Genomic DNA, 17,496 nt, shown 5'->3' on the forward strand with positions numbered 1-17,496 from the left:
CCATTAATTCTTTGCCAATGTAAACCTGCCTCGCCTTCAGGACTTTAATTTTGCAAAAGCATAAACACCTTATAATCTGTCTTTAGCTAGCTATCTAGCACTGGAGTTTGCTCTCCTTCTGTTTGTCTTTGTTCCAGCATATCTGGGGCAATCGGAGTTGCAAAGCCCAGAGGAGAGTGGCAGCCCTTCTGGGAAAATTTGGGTCAACCTGTAAAAAAAGGAGTAACATTCTTACTTATTTTGACTGCATCTTACTGCAGGGACATAAAATGATGCAGCACATAAAAGACCCAAGACAAAATGCCACCTCATGCAGATGGCCAGCACAAGGTCTACACATCACTTGCTTCCTAACTGGTGCAAACTTTCTGAATGGAGTGGATTTAATCCAAATGAAGAGCCTTTACTTAGATAAGGTCTAGGAACTGGAATGAGGTGACATGGGGATCCATCCTGCTTAGAGACGGATTTGTAACGATCACCATGGAGAAGAGGAAACACTGGGATGCATCAATACCAGCTCTCTCACTCCATCCTGACTAGAAGCCCCTGACACCTGCTCCTTCTGTCAGCAGAGGGAGACCCTGGCAAATGCCTCTTCTGAGCGCACTAGGTTGCAGCTTCCTCACCACCACCTCAAGACCTCTTACTGAAGCTCTGACTGCACCACTCCCTACACCTTTTTTATGTACTCCCTGTCTATGGCCCCACCAAGTCCCAGGACCTCCTAGTCAACCTCTTCCTGGCCCTTGCAAAGCTAACCATATACCTGATCAGGAAGGAAGCTTTGGCCAGTAGGACCCCCAGTGACTGTGAGCCCTTCTTCTTGATCCTTATCTGTTCATGTCTCCAGGCAGTTTTATTAGGCAGTGTCCACTGGTTCCTTGGACTTGTTTGAGGGCTAATGGGTGCTGGTGAGTGTGCTCTGCTTGGTGTCCCCACCTTGGAGTACATGTCATTAACCTTTGACTCTCACTCCTGTCACTGTTTTCACATTTGGTGTCCCACCAAATTTGTCAAATTCCCAGTAGCCTCCCTAATTAGGGCTGAACGTTTTCCTGGTGGGCCTAGTCCACCATTAAAATGGCACAACAAATAGGCCTGACTAGGAGGGGTCACAACTAAGAGTGAGTACAGAGTCTGGACCCTGTGATCCTTCATCTTGGTTAAGTCAGTGCCAGTAGTGATGGAGCTTTTACTCCTGCTATTTCATCCACTGAGTCTTCCCAGCCCATTTTAGAAGTGCCGTCATGGCTATGATAGTTCAATGGTTTGCAGTTGTTGTCAAATATGAGCCTAAACAGGTATCCAGACCTTAGGGAGGTTATACATTTAGAGCAGAATCTCTGACCCAGGCCTGGTCTGATACTAACAGTCTGGAATGAGCTTATCTTAAATCCAGCTAACTGGCTCCTTTATCTCACTGCTTTGCACTGTCTCTATGGCATGGACTTCAGCCAGGATTTTACCTAAACATGATGTTTTTAAGGGGAATCCTTTAAGACCTGGACCCAGTGAGGAAAGTCAGGCCTACCCTCATGTCCCTTTCACCATCCAATACATCTGTCCCCCTAGCTTGATCACAGCAAAGTTAGCCTTGCTTTTAAGGGCCAGATATCATGCTATATCTTGCTATATCTTGCTGCCTTTTCCCAGGAAATGTCCCCTCTGCGGGGCATTTCACACAGTAAAATGAAAATAACATGCTGCCCCCCAGCAGCTGCAGATGCACCCCATCCAAGGGGCCAAACATCAACTTCAATGGTGTGAGGGAACAGAGCGGAATTTGGGGCTCTGCTACGGGTCTGTCACATGTAGTATCCCCCCTGTTACAGGCCAAATGCTGAGCTCAGAAGCAGGGGCAGTGAAATATGTTTGTTTAAAAAAAGGGAAAAGCTAATAAGGGGTGAGAGTGATGGGAATCCCCAGAGGGGATGGGTTTGAATGGAAAGAATCACTCGGAGGCTACAGTGCTGGCACCAGTGTTAAGAAAGTAGACAGGCTAGATTGATGCCTATTCCTGTGGAGGGAAGGCAAGCAGGCTGCAGTAACTGAAGCCCTCTAAGCAGCCTTCATGCTGAAATATCAGATACGTAAAACTTCAATGACAGCTTTCACCATGGTAGGGAGAAGTTTGGGGGTGGGGGGAAGGCCAGGCACAGGCCAAGTACAAAAAGGCTTTGAACAGGCAGCTCGGTCAACATACCTCTGTTCCAACCTGTGGCACCCACAGCTACTCCCATTCTTGGTCATAGCATGCTGATGCAACGTGAGGATTTCCTATACGTGCAGACTAGCCAATTTTCCTATTTTTTGGCCTCCTTTATGTTCCAGGCCCACAAACAAGGTCTGTTTACTTCATTTCCATCCTGACGTGCAGTAATGGACACTTACATAGCGGCCATTGGATAGGAGATTGTATGAATGCATTAAGTCTGCTGTAGCATCTGAACCACTCTGTTACTAGACCCAGCATTGAGACCCCCAAAGATCTAATTAACTCCAACCATGTTGCTTTTTTCTTTTCCATTTTTTTCTTTTTGTGTGTGTGTGTGTTCATTTTTGAATCATTTACTCTGATCTTAGATGACTCCAGTGGCACTTAAAAATGTGTGACATTCCTCCCCTGCAGGAACAGAGTGAACTGGGTCTCATGGCCATAATCCATTTAGCATCAAGCTATTAAAATGAAGATATCTTTCAGCACTAGACCTGTTAATCGGGGGAATGTTTTCAGAGGGCTTTTGTGGGCTCTGTTAATTTTCAGTGCACTGAGGCACATGGAACCGAGCTGTGCATTAGGGAAGAATGTAAAAGGAATGAATCAAAGTGCACTGGAGAGAGCTGGGCCAGTTTCGTCTTCTGAGCTTGCTGTGTTCTATGATTCATTCATTATGCATTGGTCATAGCCCAGCAGATTTGATTTAGGCTTGCAGGCAACAATTTTTCTCCAGGACAGTTAAGTTTCAGTGATTTTGCTATACAGGTACATTGCATGGGCCTACACTATGACCCATGCATAGTATGTCTGTTGCAGAAATACCGATCAGCTAAACACATAGAAAAGCGAAAGGTGCAACACTGAGAATGAGGTAAGAACCCTTTCAGTTCTTGGTTTCTAGTCCATTCAACAGTCAATGGTCATCTACTCGGAGTGCATCAAAGACAGCTGCCAAAGACCACCAGCCAGAAGTGAGACCAAGGGGACAGACTGAACCTCTTCCACACATGCCATTAACCAAAAAAGACTTTTAATACCTTTGACTATTCCTCACCCCAGTAATTGTATGCCTCAAGCCAAAACCATTGTCTAAAAATGTCTTGCCACCTTACAGCTCTGTACCAATGTTGTTACCATGAGTAGAGTCTTACCTTTCTTCCTGTCATAGCATGCAGTTGGAATTTCTTAACCCCCTATGCCTCGAGCTAACATAGACTGCATAACTAACTACATATCTTAGATTGTGTTAACATACACCAACTATGTACCCATGTAGCTACCACATGTATGGTCCTATATTATCTTGCAACTCTACAAAGCCAAGTAAATAACCATGATTTTTAATATCTACTACTTTCAGAGCTCCTTCGTTTTGGAAATCCCTCCCTCTTGAAGCCTGTCAGAGCCCAACCCTGGCTATCCTTCAGAAGAAATGTAGGATCTTCCTACATGGGCAGGCATTTAGAAAACAAAGCTAGGCTGAGATATTGTTTAAGAAGTCTTTATTTGACACAGATAGTCTAGTTCTCTTTTGAGTTATTTTGTTTTTGTCTCACTCCTGTTTTATAAGGTATTCTGTCTTCCTACTGTATACCATGCACAGCCTTTGCTGGAAACGAAGGCATACAAATTGAATGAATGAATAAACAAACAAAAAAACAAATAAATAAATGACCTGTCCTAGAGCTGCTATTCTGTTCTGTTCAGATTCTTATAATATGCTTATCACTTTAGCATGGGAATAACTTCTGGCAGTACATTAAGTATTGTGACTATCCAACAGTAACGTGCTCATGATTCTTGCATCCTTTATTCCAGAAAAAAGTGTGTAGGGTAAGAGTTTATATATCTTTTTAAATATATGTGTTACTGTGTGTTTATGCTAAAGAAGGCAATATCAAAAATACATATCTTGCAGTTGGAGCTTTGTGACAGAACTTTGTTCCACAGTCCTGAACTGTCCTTCAGAAAACTTTCATCTTCTCCACAGAAAATTTCAGTTCGATGTCCTCAGCTGAACACAGACTGTTCCAGGTCTAAAATGCTACCTGCCCTTAGGTGAAGATGTGGTTGGTCCTTAGATAACCTCTCTGTGAACTTGCTCTTAAATGAGAGGATAGGCCTTAGGCTCATAATTGTTTCTCAAGCCAGGAAGGACATGGGCTAGATGCATGTCTTGTGTAGACACAATTGTAGGGTGTCCAGAATTCCTTGATAAATAAATGCACTGGCCTCTGGAAATGTAGGTGGGCTCTTTTTGGTGGACATAGGCAGAGTAGATCCAGGCTGTTGGAGGAAGCTTTGAAAACATGCATAGTCTTTTCCACGTAGGAAAATGACATTTCTCCATGACGCTTAATCCTTGGTTCAGATGCCCAGTTTGGCTACCATATGTAACAGTTTGCCTTCTAGATAATTCCTTGGCATTAAATCCAGCAGAAACTTCTCTTGGTAATACCACCTCTGCTAGGCTTCAAGGAACTTTTGTTCACCCTGTCTGTATCAGCCTATGTTTTGTACCATCAGTGCTCATGTTTCACCCTTTCCTCTTCAGCAGACACAGCATGGCAGCAAACTCAGGAAAGCTGTGTGATCAAGAGGAAGAAAGGACAATTTGGAAGCCAGTGTATCAATTGTTCTAGGCTAAAAAACAGGCATAGACTGAATAGCTCCTTGGATTGGACTACAGATGATCTGTGGAAATTCTCAGGAGGCAAGTAGGAAATGAGTTTTGCACTGGTGGCCTGTGGAAATTGCCCAGGGCAATGAATCCAGGGTAAGTCACCACTATTGCCAACAAAGTATCTGTGAGCTCCTTTATATGTCCTTTATTCTGTGACAGTTTGTAAATAAGCATAAAAGTGATGTCCAAGTCCCCAAGTCACCTCACGCAGGTGTCCACAGAACAATTTTGTTGTCTTTAAAGCAGTCAGCAGAAAGGTCAAGGACTAGCTGACTGTTCCTCAGGGGGAATTGCTCCAAATTCCGACTAAGGCATATGGACTGGGTAATGTGTAAGGTTAGCTGGTACCAGGGCTGCTCAAGTGCTATTGGTGTAAACAGAGAACTACTGTCTTCACAGCTGGCTGTCTGGCACAGTTTTTCAGCACTAAATCCACTTAAAAATACAAATAGCCAGTATGTTTTCTGGAAACCTCGAATGCCAGTTGAAAGGGAATCAACCAGAGTTCCACCTTTTCATTACAAAGTATTTGCAGACATCCACCAATGACCTAGAGCAACAACCCTCAGGTGTATCTCTGAGATCCTGATGGTTGCAGGAGACAGATGTGACAGTAAGCCAGCTAGAAACAGGATGTGTAATAATATCAATCCTAATTCTAAACATGCTCTGGAAAGCTCTAAACTTCCATACTCCTGCAAGGCAGCACTTCTGTGTGAGCATCTTTGATTTAAGCTCAGACAGACAGCAACTATTCAAAATAATCATGAATAATTAGTACAGCTCTCCTCCCAGTCTTCTGTACCCATAGGTTGTCTTTTAGAAATTGATGAGTTCTCCTAAATGAGTTCATCCTTATAAATTAATGAAAGCCTAACAAACTTATAAATTAGTTGTGTTACCTGTTTATTATCTATCTGTCTGTGTTTCTACAATGAGACTTGTTCTTAATTTGTGTAAGTTCTGTGCAAGGATTAGTACAAAAAAGTGATTCCTGTTCAGATGTACAGTTAGTTTTTATACCTGCCTCCAGGCCTGTTTATAGGTTGATATTTCCATGAATGTTATTCCGTGTCCTGACTTAACACCTGCCGAAAAATGAGTGCTCGGTTTTAAGAGACGGTGGATTTTCTTCTAATCTGTTTTTTTAAAGTAAGGAAATCACTGAAGTCTGAGTTAGGAATCTGAAAGTTGTCATCCTAATACAACGTTCTTTCTGACGAAACATTATAGAGCAAATGCATTAAGTCCTAAGAAATGTGGGGGATGATAATAAGGTAATGGAATCTTCATATCTGTAAGTGGGTGTGAAAAACACAGAGGAAATGTGCACTAAATAGGTGGAAGCAGGCATCCACCTGATTAGGAAATGGATCATGTCAGTGATGCTACTAAAAAAATGAGCAGTGTGTCTCACTGCCTTACAATCTGCCTAGGACCACAGAACTGAATGTGTGTAAGTGAAATCACCAGCAGCCAGGCACAAAAATACAGCAGTAGGCTCTGGCACTTGGAGGAAACACAGGTAATGGAAGGAGTCAGCTAGGAGAGGAGCAGGAAGAGCTTTTATATTTGTAGCCATGAATGCTGGGGAGTTAGCTATCACAAAAATGATAAAACTGAACCTGCAAAAGTGAACCTTTCTCGTGGCCAGGTCAGCATCAGGACATAATTATTTTCCACTTAGGGAACTTGGAAGGCTCAAGGGACAATATAAAAGCCTTTTACCAACTAGGCTGTTGGTTTAAATCCATCTAGGAGAAATAACTGAAACCTGTTCCCATCTGGTGACTATTCAATCACCTAAATGTAGACAGAGAAGTAAACAAAACAGCCCTGAAATTGGGATCTGAAATTTTTTGGCTTTGGGCAAAACATTGGCAGAGTCCAAGTCCAGACTGAGGGAACATGTTTCTACATCACTTACCACCATGGGTACCAGTGAGCATTTCTATTAAAAAGGCCATTGGATTTCCTTCTAGTTGGTAGAAGGAGCTCTCTCTGGATTGGGTCCAAACAAAGAAAACACTGCTCCTCATCTCCAGCATGTATTTCAGATACATACAAAAATAACAAATAACTAATTGTAATATTTTGTATATTTATGAAACAGTCTTTCCTCTACAACAATGTGGAACAAACTCAAGGGGGAGAGATGTATGTGTTTGTGTGTGATAGAGAGAGAGAGAGAGAGATCTCCACCACACTCAAAAGGGGTATTGCTCCTATTTTACCTTGGTTGTCATTTCAGACAAGTACAATTTTTGTGGGGAACTAAGATGTTGTTTTTGGCTCATCCTGTGCTGTCACCATCCTAAGTAAAGCTGGGGAAAAGTTTCAAGCCCTTCTTGGGACTGTAGAGTGAGCTGCATGTTTCATAGTTTCATAGTTGGTAGGGTCGGAAGGAACCTAAGCAGATCATCAAGTCTGACCCCTGCCATGGGCAGGAAAGGATGCTGGGGTCAAACGACCCTGGCTAGGTGATTGTCTAGCCTCCTTTTGAAGACCCCCAGGGTAGGGGCGAGCACCATTTCCCTTGGAAGCTGGTTCCAGATCCTAGCTGCCCTGACTGTGAAGTAGTGCTTCCTGGTATCTCGCCTGAACCTACTCTCAGTCAACTTATGGCCGTTATTCCTTGTTACTCCCGGTAGTGCTCAGGGGAACAGGGACTTTCCCATTGCCTGCTGGTCCCCCTTGGCAAGTTTATAGGCAGCCACCAGATCCCCTCTCAGCCTTCTCTTGTGGAGGCTGAACAGATTCAGGTCCCGTAGCCTCTCCTCATAGGGCCTGCCCTCGCCCGATAGGGCCTGCCCTCCTGCCCCTTGATCATGTGAGTGGCCCTCCTCTGGACCCTCTCGATGCTGGCCACATCCCTCCTGAAGCGCAACGCCTAGAACTGGACGCAGTACTCCAACTGTGGCCTGACCAATGTTGCATAGAGATCACCTCCTTGGACCTGCTCACGTTGCATCTATGGATGCAGGGCAAGGTGTCGTTAGCTGTCCTGACTGCATCCCTACATTGGCAGTCCACGTTCATCTTGGAATCAATGATGACTCCAAGATCCTTTTCTGCCTCTGTGCTGACGAGAAGGGGGTTCCCCAGCCTGTAGGTATGCTGGTGGTTCGTCCTCCCCAGGTGCAGTACCTTGCATTTGTCCATGTTCAAACCGATCCTATTCTCATCCGCCCACCTCTGTAACCTGTCCAGATCTAGTTTTAGCCTGTCCCTCTCCTCCAGCGTGCCCACTTCTCCCCACATCTTAGTGTCATTTGCAAACTTGAATAAGGTGCTTTTCCCCCCCTCGTCCAAGTCACTGATGAAGATGTTGAACAGTGCAGGCCCAAGGACCAAGCCCTGGGGAACCCCACTGCCCACATCCCTCCAGGTCGAATGAGACCCGTCCACCACCACCCTCTGGGTGCGGCCCTCCAGTCGATTAGTGACCCATCTGACCGTGTAGGCATCAACACCACTGTCTCCTAGTTTCTTACTGAGAATGGGGTGAGAGACCGTGTCGAAGGCCTTCCTGAAGTCCAGAAAGACTATGTCCACTGCAACTCCTGCATCCAAGGACTTGGTGACCTGGTCGTAGAAGGCCACCAGGTTGGTTTGACAAGACCTTTGTTTGACCTCCCTTCAGTACTGTGCCACATGGGGAACCTCAAGCCTTATGGGCTATGGGTCCTCTTTCCTCTCTTTTTTGAAAATGGGGACCACATTGGCCCTTTTCCAGTCCTCCAGCACCTCGCCAGAGCACCACGAGTGCTTGTAAAGCTGTGCTAGGGGTCCCGTAATGACCTCTGCCAATTCCCTCAGCACTCTGGGGTGGAGGTGGTTGGGACCTGCTGATTTGAACATGTCCAGTCCCTCCAGAAGTTCCCTGACTAGGTCCTCCCTGATCCTGGGCCTGGCTGCGCCTCCCCTGGGTCCATTCGGGATCCCAGTGGGGAGGATGTTCCTGTCCCCGCTCAGAAAAATGGAAGCAAAAAATCTGTTAAAGAAGTTAGCTTTGTCGTCGGGTGCTACCACCAGATTTCCAAGTGTGTCCTGCAGAGGCTCCACGTTACCTGGTACCTTCTTTTTACCTCCTATGTATTTAAAAAAGGACTTCTTGTTATCCTTGATCTGGGTCGCTAGTCCCAGTTCCATCTCTGCCTTAGCCTGCCAAACAGCCCTCCTACAATCTCGAGCAATGGAGGTGTAATCCTCCTTGGTGATGGCCCCTCCCTTCCATTGAGTGTACACCTCCCTTTTGGCTTTGAGACATTTCTGGATGCTTTTGGTGAGCCATGGGGGCTTCTGAGCACTCTTGCCCCCTTTGATCCACGTGGGGATTGTCACCCTTTGGGCTTGGAGGATCGTCTCCTTAAGAAACCGCTCCCTTACTTAAACTACAGAATTGAGAGAGTCTCACAGTCGAGCTAATTAGTTGGAGCCAAACAGGAGCTGAAGAGAGGTTGCTTACTGCTCCGCAAATACATTTTATTATTAGTTCTTCTCATTCATTGTATGCCTATATTTCTTGAACCTGGAGATCACTACAAAGTACTCTGGTTCTTCTGTGATCAAATCTTGTTGCAGACCTATGCAGGAAAGGGCCCAGAGAGGGGGGAAGGTTGTATCTGGAAGGAAAGGGGAAAAGCAAATTCTGCCTGGAACAGCACAGTAGGCCTGTGGAGAAGCAAGGGGCTTTTATTGAAACAAAGCTCCCTGAAAACTAGCTAATGCAGCAAGGCTGGCTGTAAATGGGGAGGGAGCACCCCCTCCCCCTTCCACGCAGAATTTGCACATGAAGGGCAGAGCGCGGCACACTGCTCAGAGCACCCAGATGTGGATGCCTTTGTGTGTCACAGCCTAACAGTGTGTATCTGAAATGTGCAGCTGATTTGCAGGAAGCCAAGGGGGAGGAGGGGGGATCACTTTTTCCCCACTTTTTACTTTACATGGGATGGGTGAACCTATGAAATTTGATTTGGGGTTTTAACTAGTGGAGAAAGCTTGTGGCACTGTTGGAAGGGACTTCAATAGCTGGCATGTCTACAATTCTGCCCTCTGCCTCCCTTCCCCCCCAGCCACAAGAGAGAGCGAGAGAATGCATGAAGCTATGAAGCTGAGGTTATGGAAAATGCTCTTTGTCAAAGGCAAAGAAGAGATTTTCATGCATTCTATGTACATTCCTTCTGGGCTCACTCTTTTGTATTTAAAAATCTCCCGGTAACTCTCTTTGAGTCTGTCTGCCATTCACATTCTCTTTTCTTTGGGTCAGTTTTTCTCATTTTGGCATCTTTTCCTTTCATGTGCCTGTTTCTCTCTCCTGCCCCTCTGTAGTTCTTCCTCATGCTCAGTTTGTGTGTCAAATGCTTCAGCCCTGGTACTAAACAGAACAGCTGCTGATAGCTGTCAGGTGGATAGCTCCACCTGTCACACCTGAGCAGATAGGAAATATTTTAAAGCTAGGTTGGTAAGTAAGAACCAGTAAAAGTTTGGAAAAGTTCTGATTTACTTTGCATCCATATTGAAATATTGCACCTTAAGGTGGAAAGTGGTTTATATATCATTATATATCAGTAATGCCTGGAGGAACCAACTGAAATTCAGGTCCCACTGCACTAGGTACAAATATATAGTGAGAGAGAGTGCCTGTCCCAAATACACAAGCCACCAGGTGAGATGTGATTAGAGGCACAGAGAGGTGAAGTCAATTGCCTTCTAGTTACACAGCAAGTCAAGGACAGAGATATGAATAGAAATCCCGTTCTTATATAAGCTATATTGCCTCCTGAAGGAATAGTAAACCTTTTCACTCCAGGATTTTGTGATCACCACAGATCTTGATTTTCTCTGATTAAAAAAAAATACCCAATTTTTAAATTAAAACAGTAATCCACATTTTTCTGTGATTAAAATGAAACACTGCTAATATATATATAGATATACAGTGGTGTTCCATTTTAATCACAGAAAAATGTGGATTTGGGGTTACTTTTTTTAATCTAAAAATTGGGGAATTTTTTTATCAGAGAAAACCAGGATCCCTGGTGATCAGTGTCTCTGACTAGTCTACATGGTGAGAGACAGAAAATCCTGTAATCCCTCTAATGTTTATTTGTGAAACTAGGAATCACTCCCAGTTTTACTTCTTTCTGTATAATATATAGAATGGGAAGAAAACAATCCAGCAAAACATTTTTCATTCAAAAATTGTCATTGACCTAAAATCTTTCACCAGGAATACATTGCTTTCAATAAAGTTTTCTTTTGAAAATAAGAAAAAGAAAGAACATGTCAATAGCCTTATCAGGATGGAACTTTTTTTTTTCATTTCAAAATGACTTTTCATTTCCAAATAGTTTAAAATTCTAACTCAGAACTTAGCATTTTGACATAACTAAAACATAGCATTTTAAGCAACCCCAAGCTAATATATGTATTTTTAAACTCCTTTTCCCATAGGTCCAGAATGATCCAGTGCTTTGCAGCTGAGGAAGCTATTGCTGTCACTCAGAATTACGGAGTATGCAAACTGACCTGGGAACTCTCAGGTAAAGACTTTCTAGGCAGTGTTTCCAGTCCGTCTCTGTTCTGGTGGCCTGTTATTGATCCCAGTTCTTACTTTTCAGAGCTCCCATACTATCTGCATATACCTAACTACCGGCAAATGCTCTCAATTCTAGTGTTTTAGCAGGGTTCAACTCCAGGTACTCAAGGTCCCTGAAGGAAAAAAAGTGCCTTTCCCGTTGAAACAAATATTCCACTCCAAGCTTAGCACCACTTTACAGGGTTTCTAGTTAGGGTTCCAAATATTTGAGCAATTGTGCAAAATGTCCCCTTTCCTTCAGGATGTCCATTACCCACTTTCCTGGAAAGAGGACCTGAAAGGTCATCCCCTTCCAGCATGAGGGTGGAGAAGAAGGAAATCATTACTTTTCCTTTAACTCTTATCATTTTGCAAATATTGAAGAACCGTCTCTAACCCTCACCTTTCCAGGCTATGTTACCTTGTTTATAGAAGCCTCTTTTCTTATACATGGTAAATGCTGGCCATGACTCATCCTTCGATGCCACTCTGTAGACATTAACAGTATCACTGGCGGTGAAATACTGTCTGGGTGGCAACCTAGCATCACTCATGATATATGACAGCCTCCAAAGCGCAATGTTGAAAGATAAATTGCTTCACTGGCTGAAAAAAAAATTGGACTTCAGAGAGCCCTGGAAGATTCTTGGTAAAGAACAAAACTCTACCAGTTCCCCAGGTAATGGGAGATAGAGGCAGAGGATAGGACTGGACAAGCTAGACTCAAGTCAGCCTTTTTCATTCATTCACTGATTCAGTTTCATTTGCTCAGGTGTTTGCATAGCTCTGGAAAAACATTCTATTGATTAAATTGTGCTCCTTTCATGACTGCCACAGAGCGCACCCAATTCATAGATCCTACACAGACAGAGACAACTCATTTATTTATTAAATCCCCTGCAACAATAAGAAGAGAAACTGGTATTACAGTGAAATTTCCCACTTCGTTATCAATTGTTTTTAGGCAGGTTACATTTTAGTCGAGACTTCTTGGAGCAGTCGTGCTTTAACAAAGCTAAAAGCCACTCATACCCTGTGAAAGCAGAGTAAATATTTCAGCATTTAGAGGACTCTTCTCTGTGCTTCAAAGCTTTGGGGGGAGAATACATTTTAATAATTGTACTTCATAATAATGAATTTGAATATATTTTGAAAAATAAAAAAAGATTCTAGAATAAACATACAGCTAATATGCCCCCTGGTCCCACATGGAAGCTGGAGAAATAATGGCATATGGCAGGCATATGATCTGTTTGTGAATGCTGCATGCTAACTCATAGCCTGTCTCCATCTACTACTCCTTTCACTTCCCCACAGGTGCCAGTAGTGTGTTTGCTGGTTGTCTGGTCTCAGGAGGATTTGTTTCTCATGTCACTGCAGTCCTGTGGCGTGTTCATCACTGATATACTACTCTTATGTGTAGTGGGTTGTTAAGACAGTGCCATCCTTTGAAAGAATTTTTTGCTGTATATCTCTTATATATCCTCCTACTGGCTGTGTTTGTGGAGAGGATAGGGATTAAAGTAGTTGCAAAGAAATTCCAGCTCTGTTAGTACCCCTGGTGTCATTCAGGAATAGTCCTCTCTCCTTTTCCGGGTGCCACCATCTCATTCTGACACCAGTTTGGCTCTCCTACCAAATGGTAGCAGATGTCAAGAGTCTTGAAGGGGATAGAAACCTCTGACATGATATTTGGGTATATTCAGAAGGAGCTGCTTTATTTATTAGCCTGCATTTGTGCAGAGGGTAGACCAAGATCATATAATCCTAGGGGTCCCTTCCAACCCTATCATTCAGTGATTTATTCAAATACAGCACTGCTGATGTGAGATGATCAAACAGCATGCAAAGAATCCCTTCTCCCAGGAAGCTCATCCCAACAACTCTGCTCAATTTCCTGGGAGCAATTCTTCTCCAGGGATTGACTCAACTTAAAGCCCAAGGCAGAGAGCAAAATTTCCTGCTGTTCACACAGCTGCTTCTCTCCAGAGGGTGCTTCCACACTACACCCTGCAAAACCCCATATTAGCAGCTCCACAGCATGTCTTCCTATGGGTCAAAAAGCAGAGCAGATGGTGATGTGCAGTACTCCAGGTCTGTCAGCTGGTGTAACTTGCCTGCCTGCACTGGCTCCGAGAGGTATCTAAATGGCCCCAGAGCGGTGGCTTCATTAAGCAACTGAGAAATGGTCAATCTTTAAGATTCCAGCAGAACAGGAGGCAGATCAAATTTAATGCCAAAGGTATTTTCAGCCTACTTCCAGTGGCTGGGACTGTTGAATCATCAGTATGAGGATGATCCACAGATCAAGGTCTCTTGTTACATCCGATACAGAAGGTGAACAGCCTTTTCATTCCCAGAGCCTGGGTTGAGAGCAAGCTGAGCTAGGCTCCATCCAGACCAGATGGTCTGGCTGATTTGAGCAAGCATCTAGAACTTAAATGGCATCTTCTCTTAAGGCTGAGTGGCTCTTCTCAGTCCTCACCAACAGCTTTCACAGTTCACTGCCATCACAGGCATACCTGGATCCAAGATTGTTCTTACAGCCCTCAGGAAACAGAGAGGCAAATCCCATCTGGATTTATTGTGATGGCTGAAGCAAATTTGTGTTGTTGTAGGGATGGGAGCACAGATGCATCAGTCTGCCCCTGAGGGGGGCTCAGGAGCTATATGGGATGGAGGAAGTTTGGCTTGTGTAGCTTAATGAAGCAGGACAAAGTACATGATGATTCCAAAGACAACACTGGCGTCTGACTCTGTCCCAGGTACAATCACAGTTGATACAGATCTTTAAAAAACCTCCATGGTTTGGGTTTAAGCAAGCTGAGAGCCCAAATCTGTTGATTTTAGGCTCAGTATAAAATTTCTCTGTTCTCAAGGGAGCTTTGCCTAAGGTTTTCAGGACAGAAGATATTGATGTTATATCCAATAGCATAATCTCAGGGTGAAGTCTTCTATTTGCAGTTAACGCTAATTAACAAATTTAATGCTTCTTTTAGCTTTTGTCACTGGCCCAGAGAGGATAGGGCAGTCACACATGTTAGAGCTGAAAAATCAAATCAAATCGAGTGTGTATGTAGAAAATGCTGGTGACTAACTAGGATCACCACCCTAGACTGGGAAGGATAAGAAAACACTGAGGAGGTTCTAAATGCAGGGGAGTGGGCATGAGGGAGGACAGGTTTCAGTGGAAACACTAGCGCAGGCAAGCAGGATATTCTGGGAGGGTTTGAAAATAGGTAGAGGCAGAGCAGATTGGCTGCCTGTTGGCATCTGTTGAAAATTATCATAAAATCTTTAAAGCAAATAAAGTTTGTTTAAATTGAAAAAGGTATTATTTGGTGCTTTCCATAAGGAGAGGTTTAGCCAGCATGATCTATTCCCTCTTAAAAATGTCACGAAACATTTATACAGCTGCTCTGCTAGCATTAGTTCAGGACCAGTCATGACTGGGGATCTCCCTATTTTTGACAGGTACTGGATGTGAGATGCCGGTGTCAGTCCAGTTCCTAGTGAGCAGTTGTGCATGGTGAAAAAGCCTTCAGCACAAATGTTGCTGACCAGCCCCTTTGTTTGTAGTCTCAGCAGAGAGGCTAAGGAGTGAAATGGTCCTAGAGATTGAACTCCCTTCACAGTGCTAAGGGTGGCCAACCAGGGTGCTGAGGCACAGTCACCCAGATCCTCTAGTGACAGGTACATTGTGTTGTAGGCATGTAGGCAGGTATGGCTGGAGCACTCAGGCAGCATGAGAATGATGCCCAAATGTGCTCCCAGTTTCCCCGCAAAAGTGGTGACCAGACTCCAAGCAGCCTCCATCTCACCTAGTCCCCTTAGCACTTAGAGGCAGAACTAATCCTCTTGAGCACACAGGTTCACCTGGTGAATGATGATGGGACTAAAAGCCTAAAGGAAATATCTCAGGGAGACTGGCAAAACATTTGGATATTCCTCATTCCCTGCTGATTGGCTGTCTCCTCTGGTTTTTCCCCATCCCTATCTCACAGTCCCACCTGTGCAGCCCTCAGCAATCCTCTGTTCTTCTCAATGCCACTTCCTTTCCCCTTTCTCTTATGAGAGTCCTGTCCCTTCAAATGAAGACTTGAAACTCTGTGGCATGCTGTATCTGGTCATGGGCTCCCTTGTTTCCTAATCATTTTTTGTCCCTGCCCCCCATTTTTTCAAGCTATATGTTGTCCCACCCAGGGACTGTCCTTCTGGTGTGGGCAGGGTCCAACACACATGGGTGCCACTGCTACATAAATAACAATGAAAATGGAAGTTTCTGTGGAGAACTGGTATAATCATGAACAGGCATGTGATTTGGGTCTTCCCCATCACTGGTCCCAGCAACTGTAACTGCCTGCTACTTTCTCACAGCAGAAGGCTCTCTTCCCTAGCTATGTTCATTGTCTTTGCATTTGCTAGGGTGGGTTTTTTTGAAGTTTTTTGGACCTACATAAGGGGCCCTATCACCTTGCAAGGACAGAACCCTCATCTCAGTGTTTCATATCTTCCTCTGACAGATCACTCTAAGGCTTTCACAAGTGACTTGGGCATGTTGATCATGGCAGCCGTCCCAGACAAATGCATCCAGGGATGATTTTCCTTTCAGGGCAAGTGTGTCTTTTGTTCTCCAGAAGGCAAACTTAGTAGGAGACCCACCTGAAGGAGGTTGTGCAACAATGAGCCACAGCCTGAAGGCAAGAACCCTGCAGGTAAAGCTTCCCGATGGAGGATATGCCTCAGTTACAGTAGTTCTTCTGTATGTGCATTAGTTCTTTGCTTGCTTTTATCCTCCCAGTTTTTCTGGCAAGCTTTGAACACACATAATGACTTGGAAGGTACAGTAAAGGTTCTGGCACCAGTGGAGTACAGCAGGAACAGAGCCAAGACACCAGGCTGCACAGTGGTTTCATCCCATTTGCAAACTATAAGGCTGCCTTTGAGCAGAGGGGGGGCAGTGCAAAGGAACATGTGCTAAACATCATGTTGGGAAGCTTAGCACATTAAGAGGAACAGCGTGCTGGCTACAGACAAATGGAAATGGTTTGTGATTTGTTATAGGAAAAGGGGAGGTAAGAAACAGTCTCTTTTGATTTAAAGTTGAGTGAATAGCCTTGGCAGAGCAGGTACGATGGTCTTCTCCAGAAATTTTCAGCCAAGCAGGTTTTGGAATGGCATAAATCAGAGCCTTTACCAGAACCTCTACAGCCTTGGAGGAGATCTTCCCAGTATTTGAGAGCTCACACAGAAAGAGGGGGGACAGGCATGTAACAGTTACATGGGGAAAGAGTTAATGCGAAAATAAAACCAAAAGATAAATGTGTTTAGCTCTTCCACTGTGAAAAGTGTCTCTTAATCTCCTGACCTGGCATTGGGCTGTGCAGCTCCCAAATAGCACATCTGTAATAACGCTATATACCAGTCAAAGAGGTTACTGCCACTTTTAACTCCAAGACAAATGAAAAACCAAGCTGTCAGAGATTATTTACCCATAATGCTGTGTCACTTCCTTTTATGCTCATAATATTTGGTGCAATGTAGCAGATCTGGGTTGATCTGTCTACTCTAAATACCAAATACCAGAAAGCTTGAAAGACCTAATCTATCACCACACTATTTGGGACAGTAAAACAGATGGAAGAGTAAACCTCATTGCTGTGCTCATGGGTGCTGAGTGATGGGATCATCTGGTCAGAGCCCATGGGAATTACCGGGAAGGTTCAAAGCTTTGGTTCAAAACTGAGATTTCCTCTTCAAAGAATTCCTTTCTGTCCCTCAACTTCACAGCCTAACAGCTACACAAGATTGAGCAAGTAGAACAAAGGGACAACAGGCCAGAGTCTGATGACAAGTCCGAGATGTATTGTAGAAATGGTACAGTTCTCAGCTGCCTCAAAGGCTTACGGGCTAGGCATCCAGAAGTCAAGGCACCACATATCAAGGGTCACTTTTGAAAATTCTGATCTAAGGCATTAAAAAACCTTCAGCATTTTAGACCTAGTAAAGAAA

The sequence above is a fragment of the Alligator sinensis genome, unplaced genomic scaffold (assembly GCF_000455745.1).
Source record: "Alligator sinensis unplaced genomic scaffold, ASM45574v1 scaffold809_1, whole genome shotgun sequence".
NCBI classification, from domain to species: Eukaryota; Metazoa; Chordata; order Crocodylia; family Alligatoridae; genus Alligator; species Alligator sinensis.